Source organism: Girardinichthys multiradiatus, chromosome 4, assembly GCF_021462225.1.
Source record: "Girardinichthys multiradiatus isolate DD_20200921_A chromosome 4, DD_fGirMul_XY1, whole genome shotgun sequence".
Classification (NCBI taxonomy): Eukaryota; Metazoa; Chordata; class Actinopteri; order Cyprinodontiformes; family Goodeidae; genus Girardinichthys; species Girardinichthys multiradiatus.
The window spans coordinates 20089958-20107573 of record NC_061797.1 but is presented as its reverse complement, the minus strand read 5'-3'; positions in this window follow the sequence as shown (position 1 = coordinate 20107573).

Sequence of the window (17616 nt, the reverse complement as noted above, 5' to 3'; positions counted from 1 at the left end):
TGTTCGTCTGATTACCACTCGGCAGAGTAAACAATACAACACCTCCTCCAAGTTCTCAGCTGCTTAAGAAGCTCCTCAGTGATTGCTCTTGATGCGGTGCAGCTGTGTGGCTGCACCTACCTGTCACACCCTGGTGAAGGAAAGGAGAAACAACACTCACACAGCAAGACAAACCTGCACACAGCTCAGTGGCCTGATAAGTTCACCTTGAGACTAGTTTCACCTAAAGACTTATAATCCGGCCAACTTACCCTCTCAAGCCTACAGATATACAGTGGCTTGGATTTACTATTTTAAGATAACTCTCAGGGCCAGTTAAACTCATTTAACATAGATGCTTTGCCCTGTTTTATTGCGAGACTCATACCCAGTGTCAGGTCTCTGCGTTGGTGCGGAATTTATGTGTATGTGTGTGTTTTTTTTTCTTCCCTCTGCTCTAGAGCGTTCCCTGGCAGATGCTGCTGATCAGAGTCTAATCACTGGGCTTCTTAAGCAGCTGAGACTAGGAGGGAGACGTCAGCCTGTTGCCACATTTTTGTGACCTTGCCTGTTGGGTTTTTAAGGCTCCTAGTCCTGTGATATATTGTGAGTCTCCCTGCCTCCTCAGCTTCTGACCCTGGCTTGGGAAAGGTTTCTTGTGGAGAACCTTTCTCCTGTTGTCACCTGCCTGTCCACCCTCCTACGTGGGAACACTTAGGCTGAGACGTAGCTTGAGAACTAAGGGAAAGACAAGAAACTGCTGCCGACCACACTCATCCTGCCAACCTTCATCACAGAGGAAGGACTTTCCTCCCCAGCGAAACCACTACCACTCTGGCTGTAAGTCCCTGAATAAATCCTCTAGAAAGAAAACACCTTCTAATTCTCCTTGGATATCTATAACCCTGTCACCTTCCTTTCCAGAAAAGAACCTGTCTCCTGCTGTCGTAGTCTGCATCCCTGTCCTGCATCCGTTAATTATTTCTCAAAATAAATCTGTTAAAACACTGACCCGAATTTGTAGTTGTGTTCTCCTCAGAGTTTAAAGAAACGCTCCATTATGACACAACGGGCTGACCAGGAAAACTCTGAGGCACAACTACGAACAGCTGTTTCCCATCAGGGAATTCTTTTAGGGTAGCATCAGTCGACACTTCAGTCATTGTCCCAACAACAATCCGACATTCAACAGACTGTAAATCTCATGGCTCAGCAGCTTCAAGCAGTAATTTCCTCGCTTTCTACTAACCGTGCTCCCTCTGCTCTCCCTTCAGCTCAGCCCACTCCGGTCCAATCACAAGCATTAAGCTGGGAGATTCTCCCACCTCCTCCTGAGCCTTTTTCTGGAGATGTAAATAAAAGTAGAGGGTTCCTTCTTCAATGTATGCTTGTTTTCCATCGATCCCCATACTCTTTTCCTGATGACACCAGTAAAACATCATATATAGTCGGGTTACTCACTGACAGAGCGTTACAATGGGCTGAAGCGTTTATTGATGAAAATACCATACAGTACTGTTTGTTTCAAGGGTTTTTGGATTTATTCAAATTAATTTTCTCCCCCAAAACAAGTGATGAGGAGGCAGCTAAGAAGCTTTTGGCTCTTAGACAGGGCATCAGGTCAGTAGCAGACATAGCCATTGAATTCCGTACGCTTGCGGCAGAATCTAAACGGAATTCTCTGACCCTGAAAAGCGCTTTCTTAAACTCACTAAATGAGAGCCTTAAAGATGAATTAGCATGTCGAGATAAAACAAGCTCACTAGAAGAGCTGATTGAACTATCCATTCGTATTGATAATCGGAGAAGAGAAAGAAATCGAATAAAGAAGGAATATAGCACTCCATATCCCAGACGCCCTAGCCAGTCGCATGACATGATGTCATCAGTTTCCGACAAGCCACTAAATGTAAATAACCCGAACCCATGCAGATTGGCAGAGCCAGCCTCACTTTGGAGGAGAAACAGAGACGCCGCAGTACAGGTCTTTGTCTGTATTGTGGGAGCACCAGTCATTTCCTCCTTCACTGCCCGGTTCGCCCAAGATCAGGCCTGCCAGTAACACAGGGGGTACTGGCGGGCGCTGTTTATAACAGTCATTACTCTCGATTAACTCTCCCTGCTTATTTAATTGCTTCCCAGGTTCAGATTCCTTTAAGGGTATTGATTGACTCAGGATCTGAACAAAATCTAATATGTCCAGAGTTGGTACAAGAATTAAATCTCCCCGTTTGTAAACTAAGTCAACCCATCCAAGTCAATGCTCTAGATGGCCAAGTCCTTCACTCCATCACTCATCAGACTGAAAACCTTGAGTTAATCACTTCTGGGAATCATAACGAAACTGTCTCATGTTTTGTTTTTCCCACTAAGGAAATACACATGGTTCTGGGCCACCCTTGGCTCAAAACTCATAACCCCTATATAAACTGGACTCATTCCCGTATTGAAGCCTGGAGCCAAAATTCTCACGTCTCCTGCCTTCATTCAGCCATCTGTTCCTCTTCACCTACCGACCAACCTTGTGAATCTAATCTTTCTAACGTACCAAAAGAGGATCATGACCTCCAACGTGTGTTTAGTAAAGCCTCTGTCCTGTCACTTCCTCTACATCATCCCAACGATTGCTCTATTGATCTTCTTCCTGGTGTTCTTTTCACTTCCGGTCGTCTGTTTCGGCTAGCTGAGGCTGAGCGTGAAGCTATGGAGAAATACATATATGATTCCCTTAAGACAGGCATAATCCGCCCTTCTTCTCCTCCTTTAGCAGCTTGATTTTTTTTTGTGTCCAAAAAGGACGGGTCTCTGAGGCCTTGCATCGACTATCGTAGCTTAAACAACATAATCATCAAGAATAAATACTCTCTTCCCCTTCTCTCCTCAGCCTTTGAAGCAGTTGAAGGAGTATCTACAAGGGTTGGACAATGAAACTGAAACAACTGTCATTTTAGTGTGGGAGGTTTCATGGCTAAATTGGACCAGCCTGGTAGCCAGTCTTCATTGATTGCACATTGCACCAGTAAGAGCAGAGTGTGAAGGTTCAATTAGCAGGGTAAGAGCAGTTTTGCTCAAAATATTGAAATGCACACAACATTATGGGTGACATACCAGAGTTCAAAAGAGGACAAATTGTTGGTGCACGTCTTGCTGGTGCATCTGTGACCAAGACAGCAAGTCTTTGCGATGTATCAAGAGCCACGGTATCCAGGGTAATGTCAGCATACCACCAAGAAGGACGAACCACATCCAACAGGATTAACTGTGGACACAAGAGGAAGCTGTCTGAAAGGGATGTTCGGGTGCTAACCCGGATTGTATCCAAAAAACATAACACCACGGCTGCCCAAATCACAGCAGAATTAAATGTGCACCTCAACTCTTGTGTTTCCACCACAACTGTCCGTCGGGAGCTCCACAGGGTCAATATACATGGCCGGGCTGCTATAGCCAAACCTTTGGTCACTCATGCCAATGTCAAACGTCGGTTTCAATGGTGCAAGGAGCGCAAATCTTGGGCTGTGGACAATGTGAAACATGTATTGTTCTCTGATGAGTCCACTTTTACTGTTTTCCCCACATTTAGGAGAGTTACGGTGTGGAGAAGCCCCAAAGAAGCGTACCACCCAGACTGTTGCATGCCCAGAATGAAACATGGCGGTGGATCAGTGATGGTTTGGGCTGCCATATCATGGCATTCCCTTGGCCCAATACTTGTGCTAGATGTGCGCGTCACTGCCAAGGACTACCGAACCATTCTTGAGGACCATGTGCATCCAATGGTTCAAACACTGTATCCTGAAGGCAGGATACCGTTTGCTTCTGCAGGGCTCGGAGAGAAAGTCAAGCAATGCTTGTTCCTTATTTATCCCCGTTCATGAATAAATACCGGATACACAAAAAGCAATTAATTCCTACTTAACTTTTACATATGATCGCGTGATCTTATGACACTCTTTTTTTTTTTTTTGCCAGCAAAAAGACCTCAGCACACTTGGCCTGCTCCTGTCCCGATGGTCAACCGGCTTGGAGAGAAAGACTTGTGGGAAGGTGGGGGGTTTTATGCGGGCAGTGGCATCATGGGAAATCCTCTGTTACCCCCCCCCTTCCCCCTTTTGAAGTTGTGCTGAAAGTCTGTTAAATGCAATTTATTTTGAAAGTTCCAGAAAAGTACGTACCGGAGTTTAATGTTGAAATCCATGGCTGTGGGTCCCAACAGCAGCAAACTCACTCCAGAAGTTCAGTGAGGATCTCTGAATGATCCATTGTTGTCCCAAATGACTGATGATGATAAATGGAATCCACCTGTGTGTAATCAAGTCTCTGTATAAATGCACCTGCTCTGTGATAGTCTCAGGGTTCTGTTCAAAGCGCAGAGAACATCATGAAGACCAAGGAACACACCAGGCAGGTCCAAGATATTGTTGTGGAAAGGTTTAAAGCCGGATTTGGATACAAAAAGATTTTCCAGGCTTTAAACATCCCAAGGAGCACTGTGCAAGCAATCATATTGAAATGGAAAGAGTATCAGACCACTGCAAATCTACCAAGACCCGGCCGTCCCTCTAAACACTCATCTCGAACAAGGAGAAGACTGATCAGAGATGCAGCCAAGAGGCCCATGATCACTCTGGATGAACTGCAGAGATCTACAGCTGAGGTGGGAGAGTCTGTCCAAAGGACAACAATCAGTCGTACACTGCACAAATCTGGCCTTTATGGAAGAGTGGCAAGAAGAAAGCCATTACTCAAAGATATCCATAAAAAGTCTTGTTTAAAGTTTGCCATAAGCCACCTGGGAGACACACCAAACATGTGGAAGAAGGTGCTCTGGTCAGATGAAACCAAAATTGAACTGTTTGGCCACAATGCAAAACGATATGTTTGGCGTAAAAGCAACACAGCTCATCACCCTGAACACACCATCCCCACTGTCAAACATGGTGGTGGCAGCATCATGGTTTGGGCCTGCTTTTCATCAGCAGGGACAGGGAAGATGACCAAAATTGATGGGAAGATGGATGGGGCCAAATACAGGACCATTCTGGAAGAAAACCTGTTGGAGTCTGCAAGAGACCTGAGACTGGGACGGAGATTTATCTTCCAACAAGACAATGATTCAAAACTAGAAAATAGAATGGTTCACAAATAAACGTATCCAGGTGTTGGAATGGCCAAGTCAAAGTCCAGACCTGAATCCAATCGAGAATCTGTGGAAAGAGCTAAAAACTGCTGTTCACGAACGCTCTCCATCCAACCTCACTGAGCTTGAGCTGTTTTGCAAGGAGGAATGGGCAAAAATTTCAGTCTCTCGATGTGCAAAACTGATAGAGACATACCCCAAGCAACTTGCAGCTGTAATTGCAACAAAGGGTGGCGCTACAAAGTATTAACGCAAGGGGGCCGAGTAATATTGCACGCCCCACTTTTCAGGTTTTTATTTGTTAAAAACGTTTGACACATGCAATAAATTTCATTCCACTTCACGATTGTGTCCCACTTGTTGTTGATTATTCACAAAAAATTTGAATTTTATATCTTTATGTTTGAAGCCTGAACTGTGGCAAAAGGTTGAAAAGTTTAAGGGGGCTGAATACTTTCGCAAGGCACTGTATAAATATGTATATAATTTATATATATGTTTTTGCTTTGGCTAGGGATGAAACATTTCAGAGTTTTGGGAAAGCAAGCACTAGCAACTGTTCACTCTGATCTTGCAACACTGCTTGACTGGAGGGAGTTAAAGATGGACAATTTTCACATGTTTTTTTTTCTATCCCTGAGGCCATTGTGTATTCTATATATGTTTTCTAAGCAAAACATGGAGATATGAGTTATAGAAATAAAACTGACGTGTCAATTGTAAAGCTGAAAAATTAATGGGGCTTAGATAAACTTGTAAAAAGGTGGTTGGGGCTGGTTCAACTTGAAGCAAAAAAAGCATGACTATTTTAACTTTCAGCAGGTTCCTAATTACTTAATTAACATTTTGAAAGACCTTCATTCATCTTCGATTTCAGCAAGCACAAAACAGTAAAATATTTACACATGGAAATGATTGACCGTCAAGCTGTGTGGCTAGACAAGAGGTTTACAAATTCTTTGAGCACAACACCTTTTTTCTTCTTCAGTTAAAGATGGTAATACCTAAAGCATATCCTTAAATTCCACACATTTCTTGTGTGTTTCTCTGAGTTTGTGAATTTCTACCACCACATGAATAACAGCAAAATATGTTTTAACAACAAAGAGCAAAGAGTTTATCTACCCTGAAATTCTGAGAAAATTTAATTATAGTTGTTAAAAATATAGATTTTTTTTTCATGTCAGTGTAACAATTACAGTATTGACCCCCTTTCTCTATGAATTAATGTATCCCATAGTCAAAACAAACATGTTGTTCTGATTATTATTCTAAAATTACATTAAAGCAGAAACCCACTTTAGTGTTTTCTCTCCATTCGAAGCCTTACCCCTGTGTTTTGCATGGTTATGGACAGAAATTGAAGACTAGACATTCCTAATTGTTTTTATAATGTAGGAAGAGAGGGAAGGGGCATGTACTTGTAGCCCTTAAAATCTAAGATCTTTCACAGGCACACTTGAACATTGTTAACTTAACATTGTCCCTGCAAATACAACAAAATATGTGTTTTGTTGTGTTTTGTTTTAGCACAAACATGATTGTATTGCCTAGCTTCAACGAGGTCTCTAAGCAGCCTGAAGATGGACAGCTATCTGCCTCAGCTGGCTGAGGGTTGAGAAGACAGGAAAGACAAAGAAGAGAGAAAAGAGACACAAAGTTGTTAACAATACTGGTATACATTAACATCAAAGTAAAAAAAAAAGTTTCAGAAAAACTTTCTCATCTCTTCCACTAGCTGTAACTGAAATTTGTGCTCACTCTTTCCAGCTCTAACTATATGCTCTATCAAAAAGACATGTTTTTATCAACTTTTACAAACTGCATGTATGGGTCCTTGAATAAACTTTGGAGCTGGTTCCATCAGGCGGAGCTTGATAACTTAACTCTGATACTCTGGAAACCACAAGTAACCTGAATGTTAGGGAGCAAAGTGCACTGTTGGGAACCTATGTAACTACGAGTCTTTATATTTTGCTTGAATTTTTTGTTTAAGCTATTATTATTTTAAAAGGGATTAAGTGAAAAGAAGCAAAAATTTGACACATAGATATCACCTTCTAATTTGCATCAGACCTCTATGGATAGCATCTTGGATCAGCAAAAGGCATTTTAGGGATTTGTTCTCCTTTGTAAACACTAGTGTGTTTGAAAGGTTCAGTAATTGTACGAACAAGATGGAATCTGCCAGTTTAATATGACTTATACTAGCCCGGTGCTGTTTACTTAAAACCCAATGTCATCATTAAGCCTCTGTAAAAAACAAAAAAACTGGTAAGTAACTGGTAGGTGCTGGTAAATATTTTATATTAGCAAATTTTGGTATGACAGTGGCAGATGCGGCAAAGTTATGTATTTTGTTATAGTGAGCTGTATATTTGGAGTAACAGGTTTACAGTTTAGGTAATGTTCATGTGTTAAATTAATGACACACCTGCAGTTTAAAGTAAACTAAAGGCTGGCGATGATAAAAATAATAGTCCCAGCAGTGGGGCTATGACAAATCAAAAAAGACAAATTTTAATTGCAGGACCCTTAAAAGCTTAAGTTACATATCTATGCAGTAAGGTAATGCAACAGCCTAATTTATTTTTGCACCAGATTTTTCTTGAAACTGCATGTGAAGTACTAAAAATGTGCTGACTGTAATGAATCCATGCATTGGTAATTGCCGTGACTATCCTCAATGTAGAGACTAAGAGGTTCAAGTTTGAACTGAAACTCTTCAAACATGCATATCCACCCAAAACCCTGTTTGAAATGGGCCAATTGTAATTTCACGATATTCCCCATAGTCTTTTGACAACCCTTTTTTCAACGCCTTTCAGGGGTTTCCTCTGGCACCAAGAGATTTCAGTCGCCACCACAGGGAACGGGAAGCTCTTCCCAACAGCAAATTATTAGACCAAAACCTCCATCATTATGTGTGAAGTAGCTGAAAGCAGGGGAACTGACTATTTCTGATCAAAGAGGATCTTACCGAAATCCATTCTTGATGCTCCCTTGTCTCAGTCCTTCTACCTCTGAGTAATTTGTTTGTTTGTTTTTCTTTGTGTGTTTTTGAGAGCTGATTCTGTGATTAATCCAAAGTGACATGGGAGCCAGGAGCTCATGGCACTCCGGTTTATGAATTATTCATGTTTTCCTCAATTTACTAATTTGAAGCTTGTCTTTCAGACAACACGGGTGAAAATGTTGTTATGTCTGCCAAAAGGTTTACCAAACAGCTGGATGAGCTTTGCAGAAGTTAAGGTGAAGACAACATGACATTTAAGTAATAGAATTGTCTATGTTAATCTACCTAAATGTCAGAGAAGTGTATGCAATCAAAAGTATCTCAAAGTGAAAAAGAGTAGTAAGTATGATACCAGTAACACTTTGGAAAAGCTGTACCACTACCCCAAATGTGTCATATTTTATTGTAAAACTGCAAAAATCTCTGCTTCGTTTCACTATCTAATCAAATGGTTTTAAACCATAGTTGTTAAAAGATTGTGCTTTCTACAGTTTGTATTAGATGTCAAATGAGATGGCTAAGCTAAAATAAGAACTTGAGAAAATTATAGACTACAGTAATTAGACTATTAGTTATTTTTGGGAAGATCATCATCCACCCCCGCATCTCACATTCAAGGGATTTTAGCTTTGACCTTGAACTAAAAAAACTGTCCATAAAGAAAAAGGTTTTTATTGGGATTTTAATCAATATATTTAAGCTTTGAACTTTATCTATTTTTTTTTTTTTGCTTAGTTCTCTCAAGTTGAATGTATCATTAGGGAGAGTGCTATGTTTAGACTCAGATCATATTTTTCCTTTTCGCCAAGGAGGCCAAAGGACGAAGTTTGACTGCTCTTCCCGAAGTAAACTGTGGACGCAGGCTAACTTCCAACCCCCCTCTCCATCTGCTCAGAAGGAAGACTTCAACAAAGTAAAACCCATCCTTTTTATTTTTATTTCGTTATTAGGAATAGCGTGGGCAGGATAGAGTAGGAAAGTTTAGTGCGATTAGAGTCGCCATTTAGAGTCTAATGTGTTTTGAATTGTATGTGCATGCCATTGTTTTGAAACTTGCTGGTACTTTCGGAGGCTGCCGTGTCTCGCAAGTGTGTCTTTACTGTGTGAACACCTGTGCGCAGGTGCGCTGTGAAACTGAACTGTTATAATAACTTCATGGGGAAATTCACCATTTTCTTTGTCTTCAACTTTACTGCTTACTAGCTTGCTGCCAAACGTTTTATAACTCTTTGTGTGCTCACCCCCGCCCAGAGTTGGGGGATGTTTTATGACTGTGCATCTCACTGAGCTTCACGTTCTGGCAGGCTGCGCTCCCAAAGCTTCGTTCAACACCATATTCCCTTGTCATATTATCACTTTGGCCATAACTGCTGTTTTGTTTTATTTTGTTTAGCTAGATATTTTTGCCCTTTTGTGTAGAACTTTGCATGTTTGATTAGGTGAAGATTATTAAATCGGAAGAGCGGATTGTATCAGGCTGTAATTTAATAAATATTCACATAAATAAAGAGAAGGTGTTTTGTGTTTATTTTGTGCAACTGTGATTTGTACTATTCGGCAGAAATGGTTGATTAAACAGTGACATCTCTGGTAATAGTTATCAATTATTACTGAGTATTTAACGGTTGTAATTATCAAAGGCGTTGAGCCACAATTACAACACCAGAGGACATCTCTGGCTTCGATTCATAAATGAGGATTTTGGTTAAAAAATTTATTTTGTCAAATTATGATTGTTAATTATAATTCTTGATAAATATTAATTAATCGATAATCATAATTCCAACATAAAAAAAACCCTACTCTGATAGAATTTGAAAGTCAACTGATAGAAGAATTTCCTTGAAGTCCCTACATATCCTAAACCCATTCAGCTAAAAGTTATTAAGTATATTTTTACTTGTGGTAAATGGACTGAATTTATATAGCACCTTTCCAGTCATACAGACAGCTCAAAGCGCTTTACACTAGAGCCACATTCACCCAATCACACTCACTAACGCTCACACATTCATACACCAATACGCAGATCTGTAGGCAACTTGAGGTTAAATGCCTTGCCCAGGGGCACATCGACATACAGCAGGAGGAAGCTGGAATCAAACCCACAACCTTCCGATTGCAAGACGACTACTCTTCCTACTGAGTCACAATCGCCAATTATAAAGCATTATGAAATGCTTTATAATTGTCACAGCATGACGTGCATGACGAGCCAGTTGACTGGCACAAAATAGTGCTCGATTTAAAATTACAGTCGCCGTGCTATATGCTGTTACTACTGATCAATACAGGTTTGCTCAATAATAAGCTCAGATTAATGATTTACAGCTTTGACATGATAAGCTGCTTCTCTTTGGTCACACTACTCCATCGTGACTCCTTCCTCAGTGTTTGTGCTGATTATACTTAGCCTGCTTGCTCATAAATCACAGCTGCCCGTCACTGTCTTGATTTTCTGTGATCATTTCAGATTCATCTTCATACAGTTCTTCCCACCTGGCAGCTCCTTCATGCTGTCCAAAAGCATTAACCTCTGTGTAATTAAATCAGAACTTTTTTTAATGTGTTCTTCCTATTGTCCCTTCACACCGTCAGCTGAGATTCTGTTCATTTGGCCTAATTTAAACTCATTTTAGATTTTGGTTCATGTAATGGAATTCCCATTCTTACAATGTGCAACATCTGAGATTTTGATTTCCTAATGAAAACTGGGTAAATGGTGTTTTGCCTTTTTTTTTCTCAACCAAATAGATTGCTGTAACAACTCGGATGTCACTTGTTGACAATTCATTCTGATCAAAGTAAAATAAGAATTTTCAGAAGATGGTAATGTGTTTGTATTTTAAAACAATACTTGTGGATTACTTCCCTTTATTTCTGTAATATGTTTGTGAAATGACCCCAAACTTTCCATTACTGATAATCACTTTACCACAGGTTGTTGTGGTGTCTGTGTTGCTTCGTTGGTTGAAGGAAGTATAGACAGAGCTTTGTGTATTTCTCGTACTGAATACAATTTCAACTTTTTCAATATTTTTCTGTTCAAAAGCTCTTAATGTATAAAATTATTACCTTACAAAATTATTGTGTTATTCAAATATATATTTAATCCTGTTAAAAAACTTTTAAAGACCTTTTGTCATATTTTGTCACACTTAAATGTCACAGATCATTAAACCAATTTTTATATCAGACAATGATGCCATGAGTAAATACAGTAGCAGTGTTCAAATGATTTCAAATTAAACCTATCCAAACCAAATTAGTGCAATGTGTAATTGTAATTGCCCTCCATCATAGTGTGTTTACAGTGGCATCCAGTGCAGGTAAAAGAAAAGCCAAGGGATAACGTTAAACAATAATTAATGAACAACGAAATATTTACAAAATGGCATGAAGAGCACAAACAGAAAACTGGGAATGAACACATACTATAAGGCAGGGAAAAAGAGCATGGGTCAGGAGAATGGAAGAAACCAGCAAAAAGACAAACAGAGACCAATAAATAGAGAGGGAAGACGGGCGAGAAGGCATAGCAAACAGGCGAATGTAGAATCAGAAGAAGATGAAAAACAGCTGAGACCAATGAAGGGAGAGCGAGAGCTGAGGGAAAGATTAAATGAGCGGCAGCAGACAGTGAGAGAAACAAGGAAGAAATTTGTCTAAGGGTGGTGTATGTGCCTATGCTGGCTCAGGGTTTGCATTTGGGTGGTCCTGCCATTTTGGGTTGGGTGTGGCTTATTGGCCACCTCGGTATTGGTGTGGGGCGTGTTTTTTTTTGCTCCGCTGGCCTGGTTGTGGCTGCGGTCCGGTGCTGGGCTGAGGGGCATTGGGGACTGGGCGCTCTGTTGGTTCTGCCCCATGGGTTTGGGGGTGGTTGGGCATAATGGTTGTGTCCCCCCCATGTGTGGTGTATTCTTGTTGCACTGGGCCAGCTGGTCTGCTTTTTTTTGGGGCCACACTTTTGGGGGTGTTGGTCCCGGTTTTGGGGTCAGTCCTCAAGGCCCGGTGCCTGTCCCTAGCCTTGGGCCCAGTGCATGTGCCTCTGTCTCCCTCCATTTTTGGAACTTGGCAAACTATAACACTTAGTGGGGTCAGCCAGGGAGCTGCTTCCCTGGGAGAGCATTTTGCCCCCAACTCCTTCCCTACCCATCCACACACCTCCCTTCTGCTCCATCACACTCCCTCTCTCATGCACCTTGGGGTGCAGGTGCCACAAGGGTTTTCCATATCCGTGGTCCCACGGCAGCCCCAATTTTAATGTAGACACTTAGACACTCACTTATAACATTACACACACATGTAGGGCCCTGGGGATGGGCTCAATGGCATCCAGAGTGAGTGTATTTTATTAATTAACCTCTAAGGCTTAAGTTGCAGGTAGACATTGAAGGTTCTGGTTGGTGGGGAGGCTTGGAAGACCCTCTTCCCCACCTATTTTTCTTTTCAAAAGCACTATGCAACAATATGCATCAACACCACATTTGAGCGGGCGGAGGTAGGTTTGGGATCTTTACACACCCCTGTTCGCTGTTTGCAGCCTGGGGTCGGAGGCTGGCAGAAGGACTGAGCTTTCTGGTCAAGGTCCGGGCTGGAAGTCGGGTCTTGGGGGTCGGCATTTCAGCTCTCTCTTGGGTGTTTGGATTTTTTGGGATCTCTGTCCCTGGCTTTGTTGACCAGTCTGACAGCTGGGGAGGTGGGCGTTGTATCCTCTTTTTGGATGTGGGGTCACCGGCATTTGGATCGGCTGAACGGTGACAGTGGAGCTGAGCTGGTTGGTGTTTCACCCTGGGCTGTCGTTGCAGTGGCGGTGGTGTGGTGTGTTTGTGTGGTTGCAGGGGCATGGTGAAGGGCACCTGCCCCAGGTGTGAGCTGCTGGGCAGGAACATCTCACCAGGTGAGTTTGTCCCATCTTAGTGTGGGGTCGGGGAGTCCGTTGTGAGTACTGTGCTCTGTGGTGTCTGCTCACACCAGTGTGTATGCTGGCTCACTCTCGGTGGCTGCTTGCCACGGCAAGGGCCCCCTGGCTCTGTTGGGCCTCTGCTTGGGGAGTGTTTTTTTTGTTTATCCTACTTTGGTGTATGGTAACCCAGCACAAGCCCCCTCAATTTTGTTGTAATCCCTAGTACAATGACAATAAAGACTATTCTATTCTATTCTATTCTATGTGCCCCGGTGTCTCGGGTTTCTGGGTCCATGTCTGGATCTGGTCCGGCGTACATGGCTGCCGGCGGGGCCTGTGGGCTCGTCCAGCAGCTCCCCAGGTGATTCCCCTGGGGCTGTCCTCTGCAGTCCTCTCGGAGTTCCCATGCTCAGGGGGGCCTGTGGATGTCTGTGGCTCAGATTCCCTCCATGTCTGTCTCAGGTCTAGGGGGGCAGGTATGTGGCTCCTCACACTTGCTATTGCATATTTTAATGGAGAAACTTTATATACACAAGCGCGCTCATACTTACACTGGTGTTTAGATTCAGGTGCTAACAGATACAAAGGTGATCTATATTGAGCTGAAGTTACCACTAGATACATATTGCATGCATTAGTACAGTGTACTTTTCAGTAACAATGCTGTTTTTATATATGTTTCTTCAGGTATTGAAGCAGTCTTCCAGGGTGTTATCTTGTATTCACTTCACCTTTCTTTCTCTCATCTATTTTTGTCTTTCTCTCCCTTTTTCTTTTTTGCACCATGTCTCTATCTTGCTTCTTTTCTTTTCCTTTTTGTTTCCATCTCCGTGTCCATTGCAATTGAAATTATCCTAAAGCAGTTTCTAATAAAGTTTCTTTTACAAATATCAAGCAAAGTATTATAGAGCATTAGCCTTAATGCTCCACTTTTGAAACAAATATGTTGGGCTTCTTCTTGGCACTCAGACAACAACAATTCTGAGGGCTAGTCTGCCAGACAGGACACGGTAAAAAAAAAAAAAAAGGACAAATAATAACTACTGTCAAATATAGTAATAGTAGTATGATGATCTGCTGCTTTTTCCATTTAGGACTAGTTTAGTTTGGATAGCCTTTTCCCTGCAGTTAATAAATAGTAATTCAAAAGTAATCTAAAGTAATCTGTTAAGATTAAGTAAAGAAAGTTGAGATATTTTTAATTAATTAATTAATTTATTTTTCACAAATATCTTTATCAGATAAAAATATCAGCCAAGTAACAGTAAGCAAAAATACTTATCTTGACATCATATACTTATGTGGATTCTTGAAATCTGCTGTTTCTAAATTGTTACTGTTAACACAGTTATTATTGACAGGGCTATATCTCAATGTAATTTTTGTCTCAAAGTTGCATAAATAAACTTTCTTCTAAAAGGATATGACCCTTAGGTAGCAAGGGTAATAGTAGTGTCTAGACCTACTACCTATTGACAACCTGTGGGGTAGTAAGAATAATAACATAGGAAATATCTGAAGATGCTAATTGCTTGGATCTATGTGAATGCACTTGACGTTTTGACGTGTGAAAAGCAAAAAAGGCTAAATAGTTTTCACATATTTCTACAAAAAGTGTGATAGAAAGCAATAAAAGACTGAATGTAATTGTTGCATTTCCAATGTTCAAGTTGGCACCCCTTATAAAAAATCAATAGCATTTCCATCAGTGGTGATTGCTCTAAGACTGCAAGAGAAGCTCAGCTTCCCCTAAAATGTCAAAAAAAAAAAAAAAAGTGATCAAATATTAACTGTTGTGTCATTGACTAAATATGCGCTACAACGCGCTCAACTTTTGTTTAGAATCAGCTTCTTATCACTGGTAATGACGCGGCTTTCCTCTCACTCATTCCCGCAGCTTCACAGTGCTTTAAAACAGTGAGTTCAATAGTGAAGCAAAAATGTTGGGCTTTGTCCCGCCCATCGAACGCTTAGCGTCTCTGGGGGTCTATGGAGCAGTGGGCTGGCCTCAGCTGGCCCGGATGCTCAGCTTCTGCATGATGATTGGAAGATCTGTCGGAGGCTGAATGCCTTTTTGATTGACAGCGAAATGAGTGAATCAGCGATCTTGAAATTGAGCTTCCCCTCCTTGAAAGACCAACATCTGCCACTGATTTCCATGAATACTAATTGTGGTATAAGCAATGATTGGTGTAGGCGATAGGTAAGAATCTGATCAGCCCTATGCCTTTCCTGCCCCACAAAGAGGGAAAGGCTTAGAGCTAACTCTTGAGTGTCTGAAAGTAAATAACTTATTTGGAGCAAAATGTTGATTTGCTGATAAGGTTTTAAAATGCACTGCTATACAGGTACACCTAAAAAAAATTACAATATCCTGAAAACAAGCTTACTATTTTGTCACTCATTTCAAGAAGTAAAACCCATTTTACATATTCAAATTGATGAACATGTATTATATAGATTCATTACACATGGAGCAAAATGTTTCAAGCCTTTATCTCTTGTAATTATTGATGATTATGGCTATCAGATAATGAAAATCCAAAATTCGGTGTCTGACAAAATGCAAATATTGTAAAGAAAATAATATTGTAAACTCATGGTGTTACACTCTAGTCAGTTAAATAACTCAAAACTCTTGCAAAGGTTTCCTGAACATCTGAATGGTCCCTTAGTCCAGGTCAGAAGGCTACACAATCAGGGGGAAGACTGCTGACTTGACAGATGTCCAGAAAACATCCATTGACACCATCCACTAAGAAGATAAGTCACAAAAGATCATTGCTAAGGAAGCTGGTTGTTGTGCTGTATCCAAGCATAGTCATGGAAAGTGGAGTGGAAGGAAAAGGGGTAGTAGGAAAAAGTGCACAAGCAACAAGGACAACCACAGCCTTGGAAGAATTTCAAGCAAAATTCAATCAAGAATTTAGGGGACTTTCAGAAGGAGTGGACTGAGCCACTTTGTACAGATGAATCCTACAAATGACATAGGAGCATCTAAGGAGAAAAATAACTGGACTGCTGCTCAGTGGTCCAAAGTCCTCTTTTCAGATTAAAGTAAAGTTTGCATTTTATTTGTAAATCAAGGTCCCAGAGTCTGGAGGAAGAGTGGAGAGGCACAGAATATATGTTGCTTCAGGTTTAGTGTAAAGTATTCACAGTCTGGGATGATTTAGGGTGCCATGTCATCTGCTGGTGTTGGTCCACTGTGTTTTCTGAAGTCCACAGTCAACACAGCCATCTACCAGGAAGTCTTATAGCATTTCTGTGACCCTACATTATTACTGTGAACACACCTATTACTGACAGGGCTATATCTCAATGTAATTTTTGTCTCAAAGTTGCATAAATAAACTTTATTCTAAAAGAATATGACCCTTAGGTATCAAGGGTAAAAAATACTGTCCAGACCCACTACCTATTGACAACCTGTGGGGTGTATTTATCAGTTGAAGCAAACAAAAAAATTATTAGCGAAGACTATTTTAAAGGGAATAAAGGAGTAATGCCATCTGCTGGACTGTAGGTGTAGTGACGTTTTCTGCACAACATCCCTCTGAGTCATTTGGCTGATTTAAATAAAAAATCAGTGGCCTCTTTAAGCAATGGAAACAGAAGGCATCCAAATCCCTAGAATTCATTTTACCCAGGTAAATCAGATCCTGGAACTTTAAATCACAGGGCTTCCAGTGGAAAAGGGGCTATATCTGTAAGCCAGATTGTCAGTTACAATAACTAAAGGCTTAAAATATTTTTCTCTTTTTGTAATGAATCTATACAACTGGGTTTCACTTACTGAAACAAATGACAAAAAATATTTAAACTTTTTAACGATATATAAATTTTTGGAGTTGTATCTGTAGCAGGGCTTTCCATTGCTACTTTTATTGGCTGTAAAATTCTGTCTGTATCTTGTCTGCATTGTAGGGATGTTAAGATTTACTGATTTGGATTAATTGTGCTCAACTGACGTGCATGAGCAATATGTGAGTACATTGGTAGATTAGCTGTGAAAAGATGCAGTTTTGGCAATTAAATCTAGATGCATCATGTTGAATTCCTTTGCATCAATAAAACATGATTCACTTTATAATGAGAAAATGCTGCTTTTATTTAGAAATATGTTCCACTCAATTATTTGATGTTGCCGTTATTCCTTTTGTTGACATAAAATATAATCTGTGTTAGAAAGTAGATGGCTCTGCTAAGCCATGGAGGTCCAGTGGTGAGCAACCTTTTTTCCTGCCCTCCTTCATAACAGCTCTGCTCAGTGAAAGACAATTACATATGCCACAACATTCTTTAAAGATATCCAGAGTTAGTGTTACCAAGTTGCTAACAGTTTGGACCAACTTTTTTACCTTCAAAACTTCCTTCTTTCTTTGTATGACAGAATCTGTACCGAGATATTGCTCCTTAGTGACAACATAGTGTCACACAGTTGCAACGAATTTTGATCTTAAATCTATGGTGCCAATTTCCCATTCCAATACATCCAAAATATATTCTACAGGATTGTGAACTGATGACTGTGGAGGCCATTGGAGTGCAGTGAGCTCACTGTCATTGTCAACC